This window comes from Rhipicephalus microplus, chromosome 8, assembly GCF_043290135.1.
Source record: "Rhipicephalus microplus isolate Deutch F79 chromosome 8, USDA_Rmic, whole genome shotgun sequence".
In the NCBI taxonomy this organism is placed as follows: domain Eukaryota; kingdom Metazoa; phylum Arthropoda; class Arachnida; order Ixodida; family Ixodidae; genus Rhipicephalus; species Rhipicephalus microplus.
Window position 1 is genome coordinate 51,537,389 of NC_134707.1, and position 20,085 is coordinate 51,557,473.

Below are 20,085 nucleotides of genomic sequence, written 5' to 3' on the forward strand. Positions count from 1 at the left end.
GTAAGAAGAGCTGTCATGTAATGCAGCTAGAGCGACCGTAGCTAAACAACAACAAAAAAACTTTTGCAATACACACAGAAATTTCATTCAAAGTTCACAGTTAAGAAATTTTAGTACTGCATACATGTATAAGAACAAATTTGCAAATGTATTGAAGTATCTTAAATGCTACTTGAATGCATCGTATTGGGTACAATCAGTACGTGTTGTGGTATGTTGTATCGTAATTTCGAAGTATCTTTGCCTATCCCTGCTTCGTATTACCAAATATTTGGAAACATGCACATGTATTGACAGCATAAAATTTAGGTCAGAGTTTGTTAGATATATGCTTAGGGAACGATGTAGGCCTAGCTTAAACCAAGCAGCTGTACCTTACCTCACAAGTGCCCCAGTAATCTGTGCCATAAAATTTGGTATTTCAAATTCATTAATAACTTTGCAATGAATTGAGACCGGGGCTACAAGCTTAATTACTAGAGCTATGTAATTATTCAGTGCCTCAGGCAAACCTTAGTGCTCCCAATTTGCTGTCTTATTTACAAGTTAATCAGAGATCAAGAGGAAAGTATATGTCAAGTTCACAACCTGTTTTAAATGTAGCTACATTAAATTAGTAATAAAACAAGTTCCTTGTGTCAATTCGGTCATTTTTCCACCATCCATCGTGTCATGAATGGATAGAACACATTAACAACACTAATTATACATTCCCACATTAGACAACGTATAAATTATTTAATATAGACGGTCGGCACCACGCGGGGTACACGCAGGTTATTAGTAGCGACGCTAATTATGGTGGCACACTGCACTTAACTGGTTTCCACACTAGTAACTAACGATCGTACCAAATTTTGAAAGTGTATATCGATTGCAAGAAACGAATGCGAATTTAATCCCCTCTGCGCTTTAGTCGAACAAAACACTGACATTAACGGGAGAGAGCTACGTCCAGAGAAGTTTCCCAGCTGCATTTTTTTTTTTCACGTCCAACAAAACACACTGCTCCACAAGGTCTGAACGGCTTCAGATGCTAGCATGGCAGCTGCTAAAATACTGAAGCATTCATCCTTCACCTCAAGCTCTCCTTGCGTCAACGTAGCGCGACGACGACGTTTTCTGTACTCATACTGCGTATTCCTTATGTCAAAAAAAAAAAAACGCTCTCTTCGCTCGGTAATGCCTTCAACACTCGAAGCGACCTCTCAGTCTCTGGTGCTGTCACCGAAGATTACATGAACATCAAACGTTTGAGCAGTTTCATGCCATAATCCCGTCCAACGCTGCCGCGGTCCAGAACTCGTAACGGCCAAAAACGCAGTTGTTTGGGCACAAGCGAGATAAACTTATGCATATCAGTAACTTGCGCTCGTCGGCTCGTTGGTCTAGGGGTATGATTCTCGCTTAGGGTGCGAGAGGTCCCGGGTTCAAATCCCGGACGAGCCCAATTTTTTTTTAATTTCTCTTTAGTTTTTCTCTTTATCGCTACTCTTTGTAAAGCGCAGCAATTGTAATTAATGTGCTTATGAGGGAAGAAAATTTGTACCAATTTCATTTGTATCTCTCGCTTCCCCTCAAGCGCTCGCATTTGGGCAGGCTGGTTCGTACTAGCTGGGTAAAACACTTTTTTTATTATTATTTGTCCCGGTTTAGACGCCAGATCCCCCTCCCCCATCGTTTTTACGGCACGTGGTCTCTCTAGCGATAAAATGCCGTTCTCAGCAGTCTATCCGCACGTCGGCTCGTTGGTCTAGGGGTATGATTCTCGCTTCGGGTGCGAGAGGTCCCGGGTTCAAATCCCGGACGAGCCCAATTTTTTCTTTCCTTTTTTTGTTTCTTTTTTTTGTCTTTTTTTTTTAACTGTATACATGGGTGCAGTTTTCAGAACACACTCGACGCATTGCGGCCGATGGGGAACAACAAATTCAGTTAGACGAACTGTTGAATAATGACAGTCATCTATCATCTGCAGGCCAAAAAAGTAACACCAAATGATTGACGCGCAAATAAAGCTAAGGACATCGATTGCCGGCACATGAGGGAAACAGGCATGCACGAGAGCTTTTTTTGTATTTTTATTATCAGGGGGCAACGCCAACATTATCTCATTGAATGTTTTCATTCTGCACACTTTAGAAAGATAAAGTATCAATTAAGAAAGACACAGCAGTAGCGTGCAATATGGTACAAAAAAAAAAAAAAAGCTGAATGTTTCCTCACCAAAGCTCATTCGACGTCAGTAATGTAGGTAATGACTGGTAATGCGTAATCAAGTGTAGATCATGTTCAGGTGAAACCGAGTGAACACGAAAGTCACTACGCGAAATTCGTGTACAAGTACGATGCAACATAGAGATGCAAGGCAAGAACGACTACAACACGTGGTCCAAACTGTCCAAAGCCGAAACGATGTAGGAAAGGCCGAAACGGCGGGACAATTCAGGTCACGTGAACATGTCACTTAAGCAGTAGAAGCGTCCTGGTATCGTGTTCCGGTTTCGCGTCGAACTATGTGAACGGCTGTTCTGGATAGATGACGCTTCGTAAGCGAGAAAGTACAGTTTTAGTTCACTGTATAGAAAGTGTGCAAAACGAATTACACGGAGAAAGACGCAACCTTGAAATTTCCTTGCCAAACACGTCATAGACTTCGACGGTGTACATTTACTTGGTCGACCAACTTTCTACTTGGCAAAAATTATGTAGGTTGTCCTCTGGTGGTACCGTAGACATATCAAATTTCTTCCTCCATGTCAAATACGAAGTTTTGGGAAATTTTGTTCAGCTAGTATTGCCAAAATACGAAAAAAATGCACTTTAAAAAGCGTGATGTCATGTCATGCGTGCGGATTTCACTGCGAAATTTTAAAAAAAAAGAAATTATTTGACCTCGACTTTTTTTCAAAAAATTTGGACATTTTATAGTAAACTCAACAACATTAGGGTACTTAGAGCATTCTCAAGTTGACAATAAGAGCTGATTCCCTGTATCGCTTCATGTCGGTACGAATATAGACCAAGATGCATCTGAAGAGCTCCTTCGAATTACAATCAAGTCCTGCTTTGTGCTCTAATATAAGAAAACTAAGCTAACGTCGTTGTCAGCACGCTAACAGCTGCCCTCACATACTTCTTCACACTTATATTCCACCGCACTAGCACAGACAGTAAAAGAAGGACACTCGATGGCTGTGAAGTAGCTGTACACGAAGATTGACGCAAAAGAAATAATAAATTCGACCAGATCCGCTTAGTGGACCACCGATAGAAAGATGAAGCTGGTTGTGTTCCCCTCGTCAGGCTAACGCATTTTTATGATAAAAAAGTGAACCAGCCCAGAAGACGCCAGTCGGACCAGTCGTTGTGTTAACGTTAACACAGAACAGTCGTTAACGCCTAGACTATCCCTTGTGCGCTGTCTTCGTGATTGGTTTATGCGTTATCGTCAGGAACCGAATGACAGACTGCGACTTTACAACGTTTCCATGTTTTGCAACTCTTTCACACGTGTTGTATCACTGCACTTTATTAAGCGCCATTTGCTAAGCTGTGAGGTGGTAGTATATAAGTATATTGACACCAGCTTTTATAACCAAAAAGTATCGGGTAATAGGTAACAGCTGCGTGACTATGATGATGCGCAAGGCATTTGTTGGGGCTAAGCGTTGTCGCCATCTTTAGTGGTTGATTGTAAAACACACACACACACACACACACACACACACACACACACACACACACACACACACACACACACACACACACATATATATATATATATATATATATATATATATATATATATATATATATATATATATATATATATATATATATATATATATATATATATATATATATATATATATATACTCATCATCCAAGTGTACTGAAAAGATTTCTTTAATGCGCCAACTCAATCAAGCATCCAGGTTTGGCGCTGTTGGCGCAATGCTGCGTCCACCAGCAACTTCCCATCAAAATTTAGGTCAGTGGACCAGCTGTTACACGAATTTTTTTAGGTGCGCTTTGAGAACTTTGAGCTCCTTTGAAGTTTCGCTTTTGAAGTCGCTTGTTGACTGTTAGGCCACGTGTTCCGACCACAGATTAAGCTGTCCTGAAAAGCTTGTCGACTTCATCACTGCTGTAGCATCCCTTAATTGGGTATATAGAACTTAAGTTTATTGTTACCATACTTTTCAGGCCGGCAAAAAAGCAGGCTTCTTAGAGCAGCCTTCAGACACTGGACTTAGGCGAATGTATGGCGTAAGCATGACCAACGCCTCCTCTATTTAGATGCCTGTCGCATGAGAACAAACACAGCTGCCACACCGTTTCCCTCCTTGCTTTTCGATTACTGTAGGTTTTTAGCGTCACATGTGGTGGACGGTGCAACAACACGACATTTTGCATAGCCTTCGAAACAGCCGTGCATAGTTGCAGATCTCCAAAAACTTTCGACTGACGCGCCCCTAGGGGCCACAAGTAAAAAACGCCATGATATTTGATGGATGGATCAATATGACTGTACCCTTTGGATTGGGGGGTGGCTAGCGCCACCAAACCGTAATAGTTAATGAACCAAAAACTAGCTTTTTTTTTTTCACGTTAAATAGTGAGGTTGAGGATTCGTACTTTGCAGTGAAGGGTTTAATTTTCACTCGTGCCTTGACTTTAGCCACCAATCAGGTAACCTCCTCTAGTTCATTCTACCCGGTTAAAGTCTATTTCGCCCTCCCTGTCCCTAAACCCCAGTGTTTTAAAAAACTCTGTGCCATCATCCTGAACTATAGGATGAAGCCCTTTACAGAACATTATCAAGTGTTCGGCAGTTTCTTCTTCCTCTCCACACGCACTGCATACCGTGTCTACCCCTTCGTATTTAGAAGATTTAGAAACTGAAGGCAGGGCGACTCCGCTGGAAACACGAGCCATTCGTCAGGCATCTTAATAAAGGAGGTGTTGGCATGACCGCACAGAAAGCGCGGTGCACGCGTCGCCACGGTTGCGCCGTATTTTCGAAGTTATTTCCGTTATTTTGGTAATTAGTTTGTTCAATTCTCGGGTATATGATTCCACTGCAATGAATTCTCTAAATCTGCAAGAAGGGTCGCAAGCCATCCCTCTCTTGTAGCGACTGCTTCAACTTCAATTCGCTACAACTAAAACCCCCCACAAACTTTTGTTATGAGGCGCTAGCATTCAGAGACGCTGCTGGTATAAGCAGGCCCTTTCCCGGTGCTTTCGTGTTAAAGCGGGTGATGTGACTCGCATTGAAAAACGTCAACATAATTAGGGGTCACGGGTGGTACTGTATTCCACGAGACTATGCATAATTAGTAATTTTTATTGCCAGGTACGCCACACATATATGTAGAGTGGCGACTCTTTTGGAGAAACTTGAAGAACAATGGTGAATTTTGGCGATCTATTCACTAATCGTTTGGCGAATCTCGCTCGGAAGTCAGTGGCGATCCTGCAAGCAGCAGAACGACAAACTGGCATTTTCGAAAATAATTTTTCAAATATAACCGTCTATCTCGAGCGTTAAAGATGTGTGTTATCTGGCGCCGGCCAGCATAATAATTAATATGCTAGTTAATTCGGTCGCGTTAAGCCACAAAATTTGGATGATCGTCAAGTGCGCTCAGCGTGACGTGCCATTTTATAATAACGCACGCTAACATAGCGTTCGTTATTGTGATCTCCCGTCGTTACCATGACTTAAGGAGGGCCTGCAAGAGGATAGCGTACGACACTTGCGTAATGGCGACACAACCTAACGCAGAGCTTTGCGCACCTGATTCTAACTGCGCCTTATATGTGTGACGCAAAAAAGCGAGGACAGCGCTGGCGGTGAAGAAAACGAAAGAAGAAAAGGAGGATGACCTCAATTTTAGGTCTGGTGGTACCATGCTGCCAATTACCCACAGGGTGGGCGCCTTCCCAAGCGTCAATGTAATTCGTTCTGGCGAGAACCCTGCCAGAATTTCGCTCGTACCTATTTGACCGGTATCCAAACGAGGCGGCAAAGTCGCCATCGCTATTTTAATCACCCCTCGAAAACCGTTTCCCTTCCTTCACAATTACCCGACCCTGGCTTCCGGTAGAAAAAAAAAACACATGTATATTCACAGCTGACCCTAGAAAACTTTCAATTTCTGCAGAACTTACACGACATTTTGCTATACTATCTTTTAGGAATATCTGCAAAAAAAAAGCATCGTGTTCACTTCCAATTGTTCATTATTTCTAAAAATTGTGTTCTGGCAAGCATTACAACAGTAAACATGGAACAAAGCGTAATTGTCACCGAAAGCCACAGGTTTCCATAAGTTATCAATGCAGAAATTAACAAAGAAGTCTCTGCCATTACACGATCCTGGAAGCCAATTCATTTATTCTGTTATTGACAAATGCAGATGCAAATTGTGTATTTCTCAGTCCGGGCGAAAATGCGGTCGACTTTGAAAGCATGGACGGTGTGACTATAGATGTATTAAGCGGCCGTAAAGTACGCGTTCTGGCAAATGATGTGTTACTATGATACAGGGGACGGGGAAAAAAAGATATTTTGAAAAATTTCCTGTGCAGAACAAGCGGTGGATTATTTCGCTATGCTTTCAAAGAATAAACTCTTTGAAATTACGAACAGGATTATAAGATGAATCGTGTTGCTTTATTCTGAACGTTGGGGTAATCTGGTGGGAACGCCGAATGATTGATCCTTATTTAACTTTTTTAATGTGCATTCCAGTGAAGGGGGCAGCCGGAAATTATAAGCTAGAATCCGAATGTCCTTGTCAGCCCGATATGAGCGTTGCTTTAGAAAACCGAATTTCTTCCAGGCTTTCAATCTAATGTATTCTAAATGGTCAGTCCAAGTTAAATTCGAATATATAAAGCCACCATGATGTTCTGCAGCGGTGTTGCTGTTGTTTCCCGAGTCTACTATTTCATTGTTTAGTAAACGTATTAGTTTGTCAAGTGTTGGGCCTTTTTTATTTAAATTGGCATCTGCCACTTGCTGCACCATTGATTTAGCTCATGAAGGTCACGGTAGAGCTATGATGTCGTTCGGAGTGGCTATTTCTCTGTAACGCAATCATCTGCGAAAATGCGAAATGCTGAATAAATATTTAAGGGTGCATCATGAATATACACTTAAAATAAAAGCAGGCCAATTGCTGGGCCTTGAGGGACACCAGAGTTGAAAAATATTGGACTGAGCATATTGTCATTTCATTTAAACGTTTGAGAACGATTTGATAGAAATTTTTCAAACCACCGCATTGTTTCCCTGAAGTTTGAGATTGCGTGTTTATGCCGCCACTCGTTTGTGAGGTACGAGGTCAAAGGCCTGTGAAAAATCAATAAATGTTCCATCAATATGCTTGGGGCAGGCGCAGTGAAGTGCAATTGTCTGCTATATACCAGCACATAAAGCTGCGTTTTACATGCGAGTTTCAGGCGGAAACCGTGCTGATTTTTCAAAAGCAAATAATTTTTATTGAGATGTGCCATAAAGTGTGTGTGTAGATTACGTGCTCAAGCAGTTTACAACTAATTGAGGCTAGTGCTATAGGGCGGTAGTTATCGAAGACCTAGCATCACTAATCTTACTTTCCCAATGTCCCATTTGAATTTCTTGACAGTCAAGTATAAGCAAGTAGGTTAAAGTAAAAGTAAAGTAACCTCCTAGAGTACAACACACTTTCCATAAAACCAACTCTGAAGTACAATACAGGGAGTACTTTTATACGTTTCCACAAAACTTGGTACCATTTTTTAGCATAACTGCTCCCGAATGATGCACCTGCAAAAATGCTAGCGCCTGCCCCTATGTTGCAACGTGACCATGTGATGTGTCTTATATATACTACTGGATACTCAACGCTGATTCTACTGGCTAGACTAGTTTCTCGATGCTATAGTGTGTATGGATACTGTGGAACATACTCACTCTGGGGGATTGGCCAATAGGATGATGATGATGATGATGATGATGATGATGATGATGATGATGATGATGATGATGATGATGGCCTAAACGAATGGCTCCCACCCACTCTAGGGGATTGGCCAAGAAACGATTATTTAGATAGTGGATCACATAATACTCTTAAATCGAATGAATTTTGTTTAAAAAAGAAGGTTAGAAGAAATCAACTTTTTACTAATTTAGAGACTTTCAATCAAAATCGCCTTGATAGCAGATTGGCACAGATGCTCATGCTCGCTTTCCTCCTCCATATCTCATTTCTTTTTTTTTCTGCTTCTCGTTATTATTATTGAAATTATTATTATATTACTTTATGTGAATGCATATTTCTAATTTCATATAATTAAATATAAAGCTAAAAATGGCTGCCATTGTAAGATACGTGTTCCTTATTGCGGTTTTTTATGGCGCTCTTTGGCCAAGTATGGCCCTTGCGCCATTAAAACCTATATCATCATCATCATCATCATCATCATCATTGTGGTCTCTGTGAATTCACAACACTGCTAATTCATATAGATTTTTTGCACGCACAAGATGCAGAAAGAGAAAGAGACAAATGAGCGCAAACGATCAACTAATTTATTTTTGAAAGGAACAAAACATAAGTATCTGGAAGCCAGCATAGCACACGTGCAAGTCATGTGACAGGCAAACATAAAAATACATGGCTAAACATAATTTATAAACTTTACTCCCTGTCTGTTGGATCCACAGAAGCTTGACTAATGCATTAGTTCATACATGCGGAATGCTTCCGTATGTTCACGTGTTAGTTTATCCTCTGTGTGAGAACAAAATACCTGTATCTCGAAAGATGGGATAACAATGGCAAGATTTCCAACGATCTGACAAGTGTGAAAAAGTTTCTTTTCCTAGCGAGTTAGCATGCTTTTTTATTCGTGTATTGATGCAGTGGCCAGACTGTTCCATGTATACACATTTATACAGGTTAGTGGTGTAAGGTACGCGACCCCTTCTCGGTATTTTATGAACTTCAATTCTTCTCTTGTGTTATCGCTACGTTTTCTTTCTCCTGTTTTAACTTTATGCCAACGGCCTGGCACAAAGGTAGCCTTAACAAGGGCGCTGAAAACATGAAGGTCATACCTCCCGGCAACTTTTTTTTTTTGTCCGTGAGAAATCTTATGGGTGTATGTTGCGCCCCTATTAAGGCACCACAATTGCGTCAGGGCGTTGGCAAAATAGTTAAAAACAAGGAAGATGAAATGTTGCTGTAGCCTTAAAGAAGAATCATAGCTCATAAAATGCCGAGAGGGGGTGGTATATTTTATACCACCAACCTGTCATAAAAGAGACTGGCCGCTGCATCAATACCCGAATAAAGGAGAACGCTAACTTACTAGGAAAAGAAACGTTTTGTTTCAGCCAGGCTGAAACATATTTCAGCCAGGCTGAAACGTCGAAATAAACCACGTTGTGGCTGCTCACAGATCTACTTGACTACTTGCAACGCTACGGCCACAGACACTGACGGCCCAAATATACCACAAGATGGTCAGAGAGAGATCTATGCAGAGAGAGATCGATTTACCAGGATCTATGCGGTTAACAGCGAGCTCAAATGACACTTCATGGTTGCCCTTTAGCTGTCCTGTAGAGACCAAGTCTACGTGAGCAGCTAGTCAGGCGCTATAAGAAAGGCTTACACTAAGATCCAATAAAAACAACACTAACGTACCTGTACTGTTCCTTTTTCAGCGGACGCGTCGAGTTTTTACTCAAGTCTTGTTACGTCACAAACGCATCAAGAAGCAATCGCCTATATCAATCAGATTCACAAAGCAGGAATGCACGCATAGAAGCAGGATTGTGGAAATGCTGATTACGCTAAGAAAGAATGTCATATAATGCGACGTTCGTGCAAATACAATAGCCACTTTGCATGAGTACTGCATAGAGTTATTACGTTCATCATCACCTTCAACCTACTAATAAGTGACGCGAGAACGTCGTATTCAGGCAGGCGGGCAGGGTGATAGTCGGCCAAGATCAGTCAAATTTCGTTTGCCATTCTTCGTGACGTTGGCAAGGTGTCTCAGGCCGGCGAAGATGCCACCGCCCAAGCGGCGGCACGGCGTCTTGAAGTTGTCGGAATCCAAATCGTAGACGACCGCGCAACGTTTCCTAGTGAACCCAGCTTTGGACAGGAAGTTATCCACCGAGTCTCGACCTTGGAATATGTAGACTGGAGCCGGTGAAGTAAGGCTGCCCGGAGAGAGGCGTCTGCGGAAAGCGAGGCACGCCCAATTCTGGAGCGCCTTGCAAGGCGGATCCGTCAAGTTGCCGCAAACGTTGCCCACGGTCGTCGTAGAAGCTCGTCCTGTAACGGGATCAGTGGCTCTGGAAAGCTTCCTGATGTGAAACGTATTTAGATTATCAGTCCATCCATCAGCTAGAAACGGAGCAATGCTGAAGCTCGCGCACATCTTTTCGGCATAAGAGCCGTTGCCACGCAATGACTGTATCAAGGCGAGGTTCGCTCGCCCCCAAGTTTCGCAATAGTCGTTCATTTGTCCTAAACTAGGTACTATAAAGTGCGTCTTCACGAACAGCCAGTCTACACTATCGGCCACTGCGTCTATCATTTGTTCCGCAACAGTTAGGTTTGCGGAGATCACAACGGCGATACCACCGGAGCCTGCGACAGCGCCGGAGACGCGATACGCGCGCCGAATGGTGTCGACCAAGAGAGACAGTGTGGTCCTGTCATCGCGTTGACCACAACCGGGCTCCGGCTCAGCCCAGTCGACCAGAATACCGTTCGCGGAGGTCTTTGAGACGATCTCCATGAGGCTGGTGACGAAGCGTGCCATGGCACTAGGGTCCCTACCGAGCCTAGAGAAAAACGCGCTTTCTTGAGAGTACCCGCCAACGGCCAACATGATCTTGGTGTCATGGAAGCCAAGAAGGTCCAGCATGTCCCGCCACTTGTATAGACCGACGTCAGTGTTGTCGAATTCTTCCACGCGGCTCTCGACGGTACCTGTGGCAACGACTCCGAGCGACCAGTACACAATCGAGGTGCAGTAGTCGAGTGGCATGTCTATGGGCGTCATGGCATTGGCCCGCCCCAGGCGAGAAACATTGAAGACGCAGAAAGTATGGTGCTGATTGCGCTGAAATCCTGTGGGCGTGTAGCTGGTGGAGGATGTCGAAACGTTGGGCTCGTGCAAGCGTACTGGTCTGATACAGCTTGCCGGGAGTCCTGAGAAAGGGTTCGGGGTAATTATAGAAGACGATGGAAATCCGGAAAACGATACTGTCAGCCTACCAGCTGTAGGCCTACTTGTCGTTCGAAGTGTTGAGGGTCTAAAGCTGCTGCCAGTTGAGAAGTAGGTGATGATGAACAGTCCAAGTGGAAGGCTCAGGGTTGAAATGGCTACCACGCAGAGCGCCCATATTTGAAATAACGTCAGGCCTCCCCCTTGGTTGATCACAGCGGATTCATCTGCCCCTCTACCTTCAATCGGGCTCGACGACTCGGCCGGAGTGAGCTGATGAGCACTGCCAGTCACGACGTCCTGTCTAGGCGGTGTCGCGACGGCCGAGGGCGACAATCTAGGTGTGAAGACGATAACTTCCGGGGCACCGATGTACATGGGCACACCCGGAAATCCATCGTATGGCCGCGCCTTTGGTGACCCGGCTGTCGAAGCAACCAAAACTTTAATTCTCGGAGGGCTTCCGGTTAGCTCCGGGCTCAGCGGCCTGCTCCCATATGGCGTGAACAACTGGGACGCCTGGCTTCCGCCAGGTGTTCCTACGGTGGGGATCCTGCTGGAACCGACACGCAGGCTCTGCCACGGGCTTTGCACGCCACTGAATGGCGCACGGCGAATGGCTGCGGCTGGAGAGGTCGTGGCATATCTTGTCAAACGCCAGTTCTTGTGGGGTGACAAGGGCGTCGGAGTGTCACCTTCGTTGCCCGTTTTGACTTCTGCACGACCTCGCCAATCGCGAGGTGCAAAGGCGGCGGCGTCCATCAATGCTTCGGGACTTGACTTCGAGTGTTCGGCTTCTAGTAGTCCAAGCCACTTTTGCCGTCCACTGGCTTCTCCTTTCGTGGAAGCCACTAGGACGTTTGGTCGGCCTCCACGGTGGAGTCGGGCACTTGGAAGCGCGTCTGGCGTGTCTATTTGCGGGCTTTGTTCTCCGGGAGATTCTTCTTGTGGGTAATTGGGCCGTTTCGGTTTTGTAGTCACCGCCTTGTCCATTGGTGTCAAGCTTTGCTCATAGAAATGGCCTTGCAGAAAGAGAATAGACAAGATGAGAGCTCTGTGCGATGGCTGGTTGGTGAAGCGGATGATCCTTGTTAAACTGCCACAACCCACCGACGCTTGCTTGGTCACGACGTTCTTCTTCTTCTTCTTCGTCCCTAGAGGCCAGCCAACCGGTTCCCAAAACCGGAACTGAAACCACGACACCACACATGCGAAGATGGAACGACCGTAGATATACGTAAAATATGAGGTGGGCAAGGAAGAATATCCCTTCGAAATCGTTCCGATAGGTAATTAGTTTGATGAATGGTGTCTTAGTAAGGTCGTTCGCAATGTCTCCTCGCTGACGCCCTCACTCTGAAGCCCCAGAAAACAGCCCTCGAGGACGATACATAAATTTGGGTTCGAAGAACGCATAGAAACAGTGGTGGTAAAATATTGATTGGTTATGCAATCAGATAGTACCACCAGAGTACTTACTACCCATACTGCGAGAGTCACGAGGTCAGGTGATGGGAGAGTTCACAAGAAAAAAAAAGTTTGTTGCTGGAGTTAAGTGAAACGAAATGAAACACTAAATATTTACAGGGTGCGTATACTAAGAAAGTACGGCACAGTTTTACCTGGTACACACACACACACACACACACACACACACACACACACACATATATATATATATATATATATATATATATATATATATATATATATATATATATATATATATATATATATATATATATATATATATATATATATATATGTATATATATATATATATATATATATATATTACATCTTCCGTGTGAACGGTAACAGAAGCGTTTGTTCACACACGGGGGTCTACTTGACTATTTGTGAATTTGTGACGCTACGTCCACTTTCACCACCATGCCTGCCTATACATATATATACATGCATATATAGAGAGAGAGACAGAGAAGTTGTCAATACATTCTGAACACACCTTATACTAAAGAGAAAGAGAAAGAGAAACACCTAGATCAAACTCATGTTGGGAGGAATCTTGGCAAGTATACCACCGAAAGAGCTTCCGGAAGGGTATATATTTTTATATGTGTAGTAAAACAATGGCACAAAATGTTATAGAGAGTCGCAGCTGTCATTGCGGAAATTCCGCATATGCGCTGGAACATTAGTTGCAAAGGACGGGAGGGGGACGAAAAGAGGTGGATGATGATGATGATGCTCCTAGGATGATTGGCACCTACCCACTCAGAGGAATCGACCAAGTGTCGGACTGATTATTCACGCTGAATTTATTAATATTATTTTTAAGGGCTGATTGGGTTACCGATGCAATTGTGGCTATACTTGGTGGCGTGGTCGTAATGAAAGCAAAAATCTTGACTTGTGTTCCAAGCCACATTTGGCATTAATATTTGTATGCGACGTGGCAGACACCCTGGCGGTAGCGTCAACTCATGGGCCAATTACAAGACCTTTTTAAAATACTGTGTCGTGATTTTGAAGCTTGGGCATTCACGAGAAACATGCTACATCGTCTGCTCGAAAGAGTATGTATTTGCCGTGCCTTAGATATCCCTTGTATCGTACGTGGTGTAATGCAAGAAAATTTAAAGTTTCCTTCGGTTAACCACATTTCGGCATACCTACACTCATTTTCTTATTCACACAGGTTTGACCCTCCCCTGCACCCTCATGCACACATCTTTGCTACGTAGAACCTATTCCATCATTACCTAATGTCTGAATTATGACTATGCGGACTTTCGACAATAATAGCAATCGAGGCCTCCTAATTTGACTTCCAAAAGCTAATAAGTGCGGAGCCCTTCAGGGGTCCGGGCTGTCGCATGGGGGAGCCGTCACTTGGTGTAATGGAGGCAAAACCATGTATAAACATAAAAAAATCACAGCATAACCACGGAGTGAATTATGATGAGTGGGCCGAAGCATCCATCCGTCCATCCGTGCGTGTGTCTGTCCGTCCATGCATTGGTCCATGCATCCAATCGCGTTCGAGAATGCAGATGGCGCGCGGGTAACACCGACGAGACGTGAGCCAAGGAAGCCGAGTGCAAGCGTCTTCAACGCGCCCACCGCTCTGCTCCATCCATGCCCCACCAACGATCCGCCACGTACGGCGACTATCCGGGAAACTGAGAGAGGCACTCGTTCGCGCACTATGCAGACGGCGCGCGGGTAACACCGACGAGATGCGAGCCAAGGAAGCTGATCGCAAGTGTCTTCAACGCGCCCGCCGCTCTGCTTCGTCCATGCCCCACCAACGATCCACCACGTACGGCGACTATCCAGGAGACGGAGAGAGGCGCTCGTTCGCGCACTCAGTCAAAGCGCGTGGAGCAGCCAATCGGGGAGTAGCGGCAGAGTAACGCCATCAAGGAAATGAGACGAGAAATGGTCATCCATTTCTTTGTACTGTGCCTATTGTAGTGCACCTATTGTAGTAGTTTACTGGCTTTAAGCTATAAAGTCAATGTGATAACACCATATGCTGACTCCTGATGGCAATGTACGCTTGTACCGCGCATTGTTACGGCAATATTTCATGTTGTATTGTGAAGTACGTATACAGGATGCATGTGTCTATAAAGCATGAAAGTTACTTTCACTGCTGTCCCACCGCGGTGGTCTAGTGGCTAAGGTACTCGGCCGCTGACCCGCCGGTCGCGGGACCGAATTCCGGCTGAGGCGGCTGCATTTTCGATGGAGGCGAAAATGCTGAGGCCCCTGTGCTCAAATTTGGATGTACGTTAGCGAACCCCAGGTGGTCGAAGTTTCAGGAGCCCTCCACTACGGTGTCTCTCATAATCATATGGTGTTTTTGGGAAATTAAACCCCACATATCAATCAAAACTTTGACTGCATTCCCAAGCAGAGGAAGATCTTTTCACTGCATTGACAGGTTTCAAAGCGGGTTCAGTTATTTGAAATTATGTACAGTATAATTGACTGAATATTTACTGAATTAACTGGATAAAGGATGACATCGATATGCTGCTTGGAGCTTTTTAAACAAGAGGCTCGTGCAATAGCCGTAGAGATCGGATCAGAAAAATCGTACTACCGTTAGAACAAGAAAAAGAGATTGTCTAAAAGCCTCTGTAACCGTTACGAGATTAAATTAGAAAAGCCAAGAGCATACATTAATTAAACTGAAAACATCAAGTGCCAGCTACAAAATAATGATGCTGCTCACTACAGAGGCGCGCCTCTTCGATCTCGGAACAGTAGGACTTTGAATTCTGAGCAACCAACCCGTCAAGCTTTACTTGATGAGTGGAATCATGCCATGTTCAAGTTCATTCCAGATGTGCATTCCAACGGTGCTCTTGTAACAAATACAACGGACATTATCTTGCAATTCGAAAGGTCCTAGGATGCGTTGTTTAGTACTCCTCCTGATTAATATAAGCACGAAAACAAAGCAAATTTTGTTTCTCTGTTACGTACACTGACCGATGATGATTGAGCAATTTTTAGTGGTGCATTTATGTTGGAGGAAATTAGGCAGGTCATTGATCAACTACCTGTTGTCAAAAACACCTGACCCTGATGGGATTCCTGCGGAATTTTAAAAATCATTCAAAACGACCATCAGTTCTTTTTTGCTGGATATATTTAGGAAAAGCTACAAATTGAAGATTCTCCCACAGTCATTTGGCAAAAGTCAAACTGTTCTGATTCCGAAAAGTTCTGAAAAGGAAACTCTTCGTTCTGTTGAAGGATGCAGGCCAATAGCATTGTCAAATGTTGACTACAAAACTTTTGCGAAGGTATTATGAAATTGATTACAGTTTGTAATGACAATACCTATCGTTTATCACAAGAAATGTGGAATGGAGGGCCGCTCCACACAAACAAACATACACGTCGCTCGAACACTTCTTCAGTATTGCTACAGTTGTGAAGGACAGCTTGCTATGCTGCAGGTAGACCTTGCCAAAGCTTTTCACCATGCCAGTCATTCCTTTCTCTTTTTTCTTCTGGAGCATACAAATTTAGCCTCTGTTGTGCTGAAAACCGTTAAACTTTGTCACAATGACTGTTCAAATCGACTAAATAATAGTGGCTATCTGTAAAAGCCGGTACGTATTCGCTCTTCTGTAAAACAAAGGCTGTTCAATGTCCCCTTTGCTGTTAGCACTTCACCTTGAACCGCTGTGCCTTAGCGCAATACCATCGAACAGTATTCGTGGCTTCTTTATATTAGGCGATGAGCTTAAGGTATTAACTTATGCAGATGACAAAGCTTTTTTTCTTGTTCGGACAAACGAAGTGATGAGAATGTGTTATCTGCAGTAAGTAAATTTGGCATCGTATCAGGAGCTCGCTCAAACTCATCTAAAATTTTAGGATTATGGTCTCATGGGGTGGTACGTATGCCTGACAAGTTCGCAGGAATTAACTGGACTCGTATTCCACCAACGTACCTTGGTGTGCTACTAGATGCGTACCATCTCGGTGCGCATTACTGGAAAAAAGCACGTTGCTAAGCTTGAACGACAGACCCAGCCTTTTTTTCCACACCGCTTTTCTATCTTTGGGAGAGCTGAAGGTTGCAGTACTTTTGTAGCTACTAAGCTTCACTATGTATTACAATTTATACACTGTGCTTGATCTTACATACAGCGCTTTCATCGGACTTTTGCAACTTTGTGTCGTCTTCGACTTTTTAACCAATGGGACGGGACAACTTATTCAGACCAGTAAGGGAGGGAGGGCTGGGTTTAGTTCATTATATCTATGGCAAATAGTCTCACGGTACTGTTTTTTTTTCACGACAGCTCCCACTCATAATTTGGTCATTCTTGCCGAGTACATTTGTTAATGTCTTACCTGACTTGATTGTTTCTTCAGATTTCTCTGCACGCCCGTTTTTGTGGGGATTCATGCAGTAAGTTTTGATCGCTGTCCGGTTTCTCGAAGTTCAGTTTTCTATAGAATACACGCGCACACAGTATCACGCAGAAAAGTCTATAAATTTTTTTATCTATGCATTTTCCACCTCCACTTTATCGCTCAATATATTCCGACCTTGTACTAAAACGAGCCCGAAAAATGTATATTTCTCCTGATACGAAAACCGTCTTTTATCTTCATACAGATACGCCGCCGGCAAAAACCATGGTTGCAAACGAAGGGCATTTTTGTTTCTTCATTTATTTTACTCTCTGGGTAGTACCAGAGACAATATAACGCTGTTTTATAAGCTGCAAAGATGTCATTCTGTTTTGGGACATCCTTCGACGAGCCGTTAAAAAAGCTTTTAACACCGATTCCAGTACCATTACTATCTCCCAACATGTCTTGACGAAGTGCCATTTGATATGTCCTTTTTTTTATGGGACTACACAGTATGGGGGAAACGCGCATGCAAGACCGTGATGCAGATCCAACGACTGCTTCAAGCATACATTTCATGTGTATGGCTCTTAAGTTAAAGGATATTTATGAAGAACTTGATTTCAGACCAGAGTTTCACCCCATCTTGATGAGTTGTTCATCCTTACCAACCTTTTGAAGTACATGCTAAGTACTTCTAAGTACATGCGAAGTACATGCTAAGTTTTTCTAAGTACATGCGGGTAAGCCTTTGAATGCTTGTGCAGTAGTTGTGCGACTATTGTCACTGCGTGAATGCATCACCAAACGCCAAAGCAAATGCTACAATTTCGAATACGCGTTATAATAAATACCACGAAAGAAAAAAAAAGATGCATGGCCATGTGGTAGAACATCCCCCTTGGTGAGCGCCATCCATATAGGAGGTCATCATCATCATCATCGTCATCGTCATCATCCGCTTGCCACGCAAACGACTCTGCTTCGGTCCCCACTCTGGGCCAGGATTCTTCATCATTCATTTGATTTATGATTCTTGATTTTTAGGGCACGCATAAGATGATCATTTTTTGCTCACAACCACCGACACCAACGCCGACGCTGAAATTTCTCCGAAACGACCTCTTCAACGCTATCGCGTTAAAAATACACAACTGTACCCTGCTCAACTTTTTTTCCATTACACCACGTTTTACTTTACACCAAAAAATTGCGTCTAGACGCATGCATCGGGTGCCTCCGCAGTCGGCCCGCCCGCGTCTGAGTGTGCGACGATGACGTCTGATGGCGCCACCGTTTGACGTCCCATGCTGATGCCGCAGTGACGTTACAATGGCTTCATTCTGACATCAATAATTCTGGCGATATGTGATGCCTCAATGATGTCCCGAGGCAGCGTAGTTACATCTTGATGATGTTCTTTGCAAATCTCGCGTTGACGCCGACCATCACTTTCCTAAAAACTGAAGCCGACTACCGTGGAAAAGTTTAAAAGCTCCTCCAATCAACGAACTGATGGGACATAACACAAAAGAAAAAAAAAACATCCCGAGAAAAAGAAAACCCAGCACAGGGTTGACGTATTATCTTTCGTATTTGGTGCTTATCACAGTAGAATCTGGGCTGTCCAGCTAGCCAGGGCCATCGCCGAAGAAATCGCTCGATGTTCTGCGGACGACAGCTCCCGGAGGCCTAGCCCGGGCAAGTAATTCCTCGTTGGATCCTTATTAAACTTTATTACCATGCTACCTACGAATTCAGATCTCTACAGGAATCATTCCTTCGGATTTGTCGCGCGGATCTTCTATATTTTCACTTATCAATGACAAGCGAAATGTTGAAATTACCCTACGTCACCACCCTACTACTTTATACGCTGGCCGAAAAATTTTGGAAATACCCTACAAGTAGGGTAACCCCAATGGTGGCAACCCTGGTAGGGGTCTGAGAAGCTTCGCTTCTAAAACATTCTGGCAACGCGCTTGATAAGACCACCTGATACAGGTGAAGTAAAGTCATTGAGACGTCATCAAAAAGAAAAAAAAAACACTTTCTATATCATTTGTAAGTGCACGCCAGTATATCCGCGCTGGCGTGTACTCTGTATACCCACCCTTCACCCAAGCAAACCTGTTTTTTTTTTATTCCTGCCAAACTATGACTAAATTTGACAATCTTGTCACGACTTTGCCCCACTTTCCAAAGACATTATCTCTAGAAATGGCGACGCTAAAGATAAACTTACAGCAGAGATCTACAAGCAGACCGATCCAAGCATGGATGGATGGATGGATGGATGGATGGATGGATGGATGGATGGATGGATGGATGGATGGATGGATGGATAGATAGATAGATAGATAGATAGATAGATAGATAGATAGATAGATAGATAGATAGATAGATAGATAGATAGATAGATAGATAGATAGATAGATAGATAGATAGATAGATAGATAGATAGATAGATAGATAGATAGATAGATAGATAGATAGATAGATAGATAGATAGATAGATAGATAGATAGATAGATAGATAGATAGATATGCTCAATGTCGCCGAAGCCCGCTAAGAAATGCTTCGCATTTAAGATACCACGAAAAGAGGGCTGTGGCAGGATCTATACGTATTGAACAAGCAAATAAAATCGCGCTACGTGGTTACACTTAAGCTGCATCTACACGAGAAAGACACGCACAAAGTACACTCTCACGTGCACCAATCGCAGACTTGTGTACAAAATTTACATCCCAATCAAAACTACGCTTACCAAAACGGCGCGTGTTGTGTCACTCTTTAGGCAGACGATTTTACTCAGTTTTTATACTTGTCTTCTTACAGCGCATCTTAACCAAAGCAAGGAGCAAACAACTGCTCAATTAGATTCACAAAGTAGTTATACGTATAGAGGCGCAGGGCTGTCGAAATCCCCATGTCACGCCCTAGAAGTATCACACGTCATCAAATGCGATGTGCAAACG

At 43.6% G+C, this 20,085-nt stretch overlaps 1 protein-coding gene and 2 non-coding genes across 3 annotated transcripts in view; 2 read left to right on the forward strand and 1 right to left on the reverse strand.

Annotated features, from left to right (window-relative positions):
• LOC142769020 (uncharacterized) overlaps window positions 1–20,085 on the reverse strand; it is a 49,179-nt gene that overhangs the window by 13,192 nt on the left and 15,902 nt on the right. The gene's annotated exons all lie outside the window — the stretch shown is intronic.
• On the forward strand, window positions 1,378–1,449 carry TRNAP-AGG (transfer RNA proline (anticodon AGG)). The gene has a single exon. It is a non-coding gene; the product is annotated as a tRNA-Pro (tRNA).
• On the forward strand, window positions 1,743–1,814 carry TRNAP-CGG (transfer RNA proline (anticodon CGG)). Its single transcript has one exon. It is a non-coding gene; the product is annotated as a tRNA-Pro (tRNA).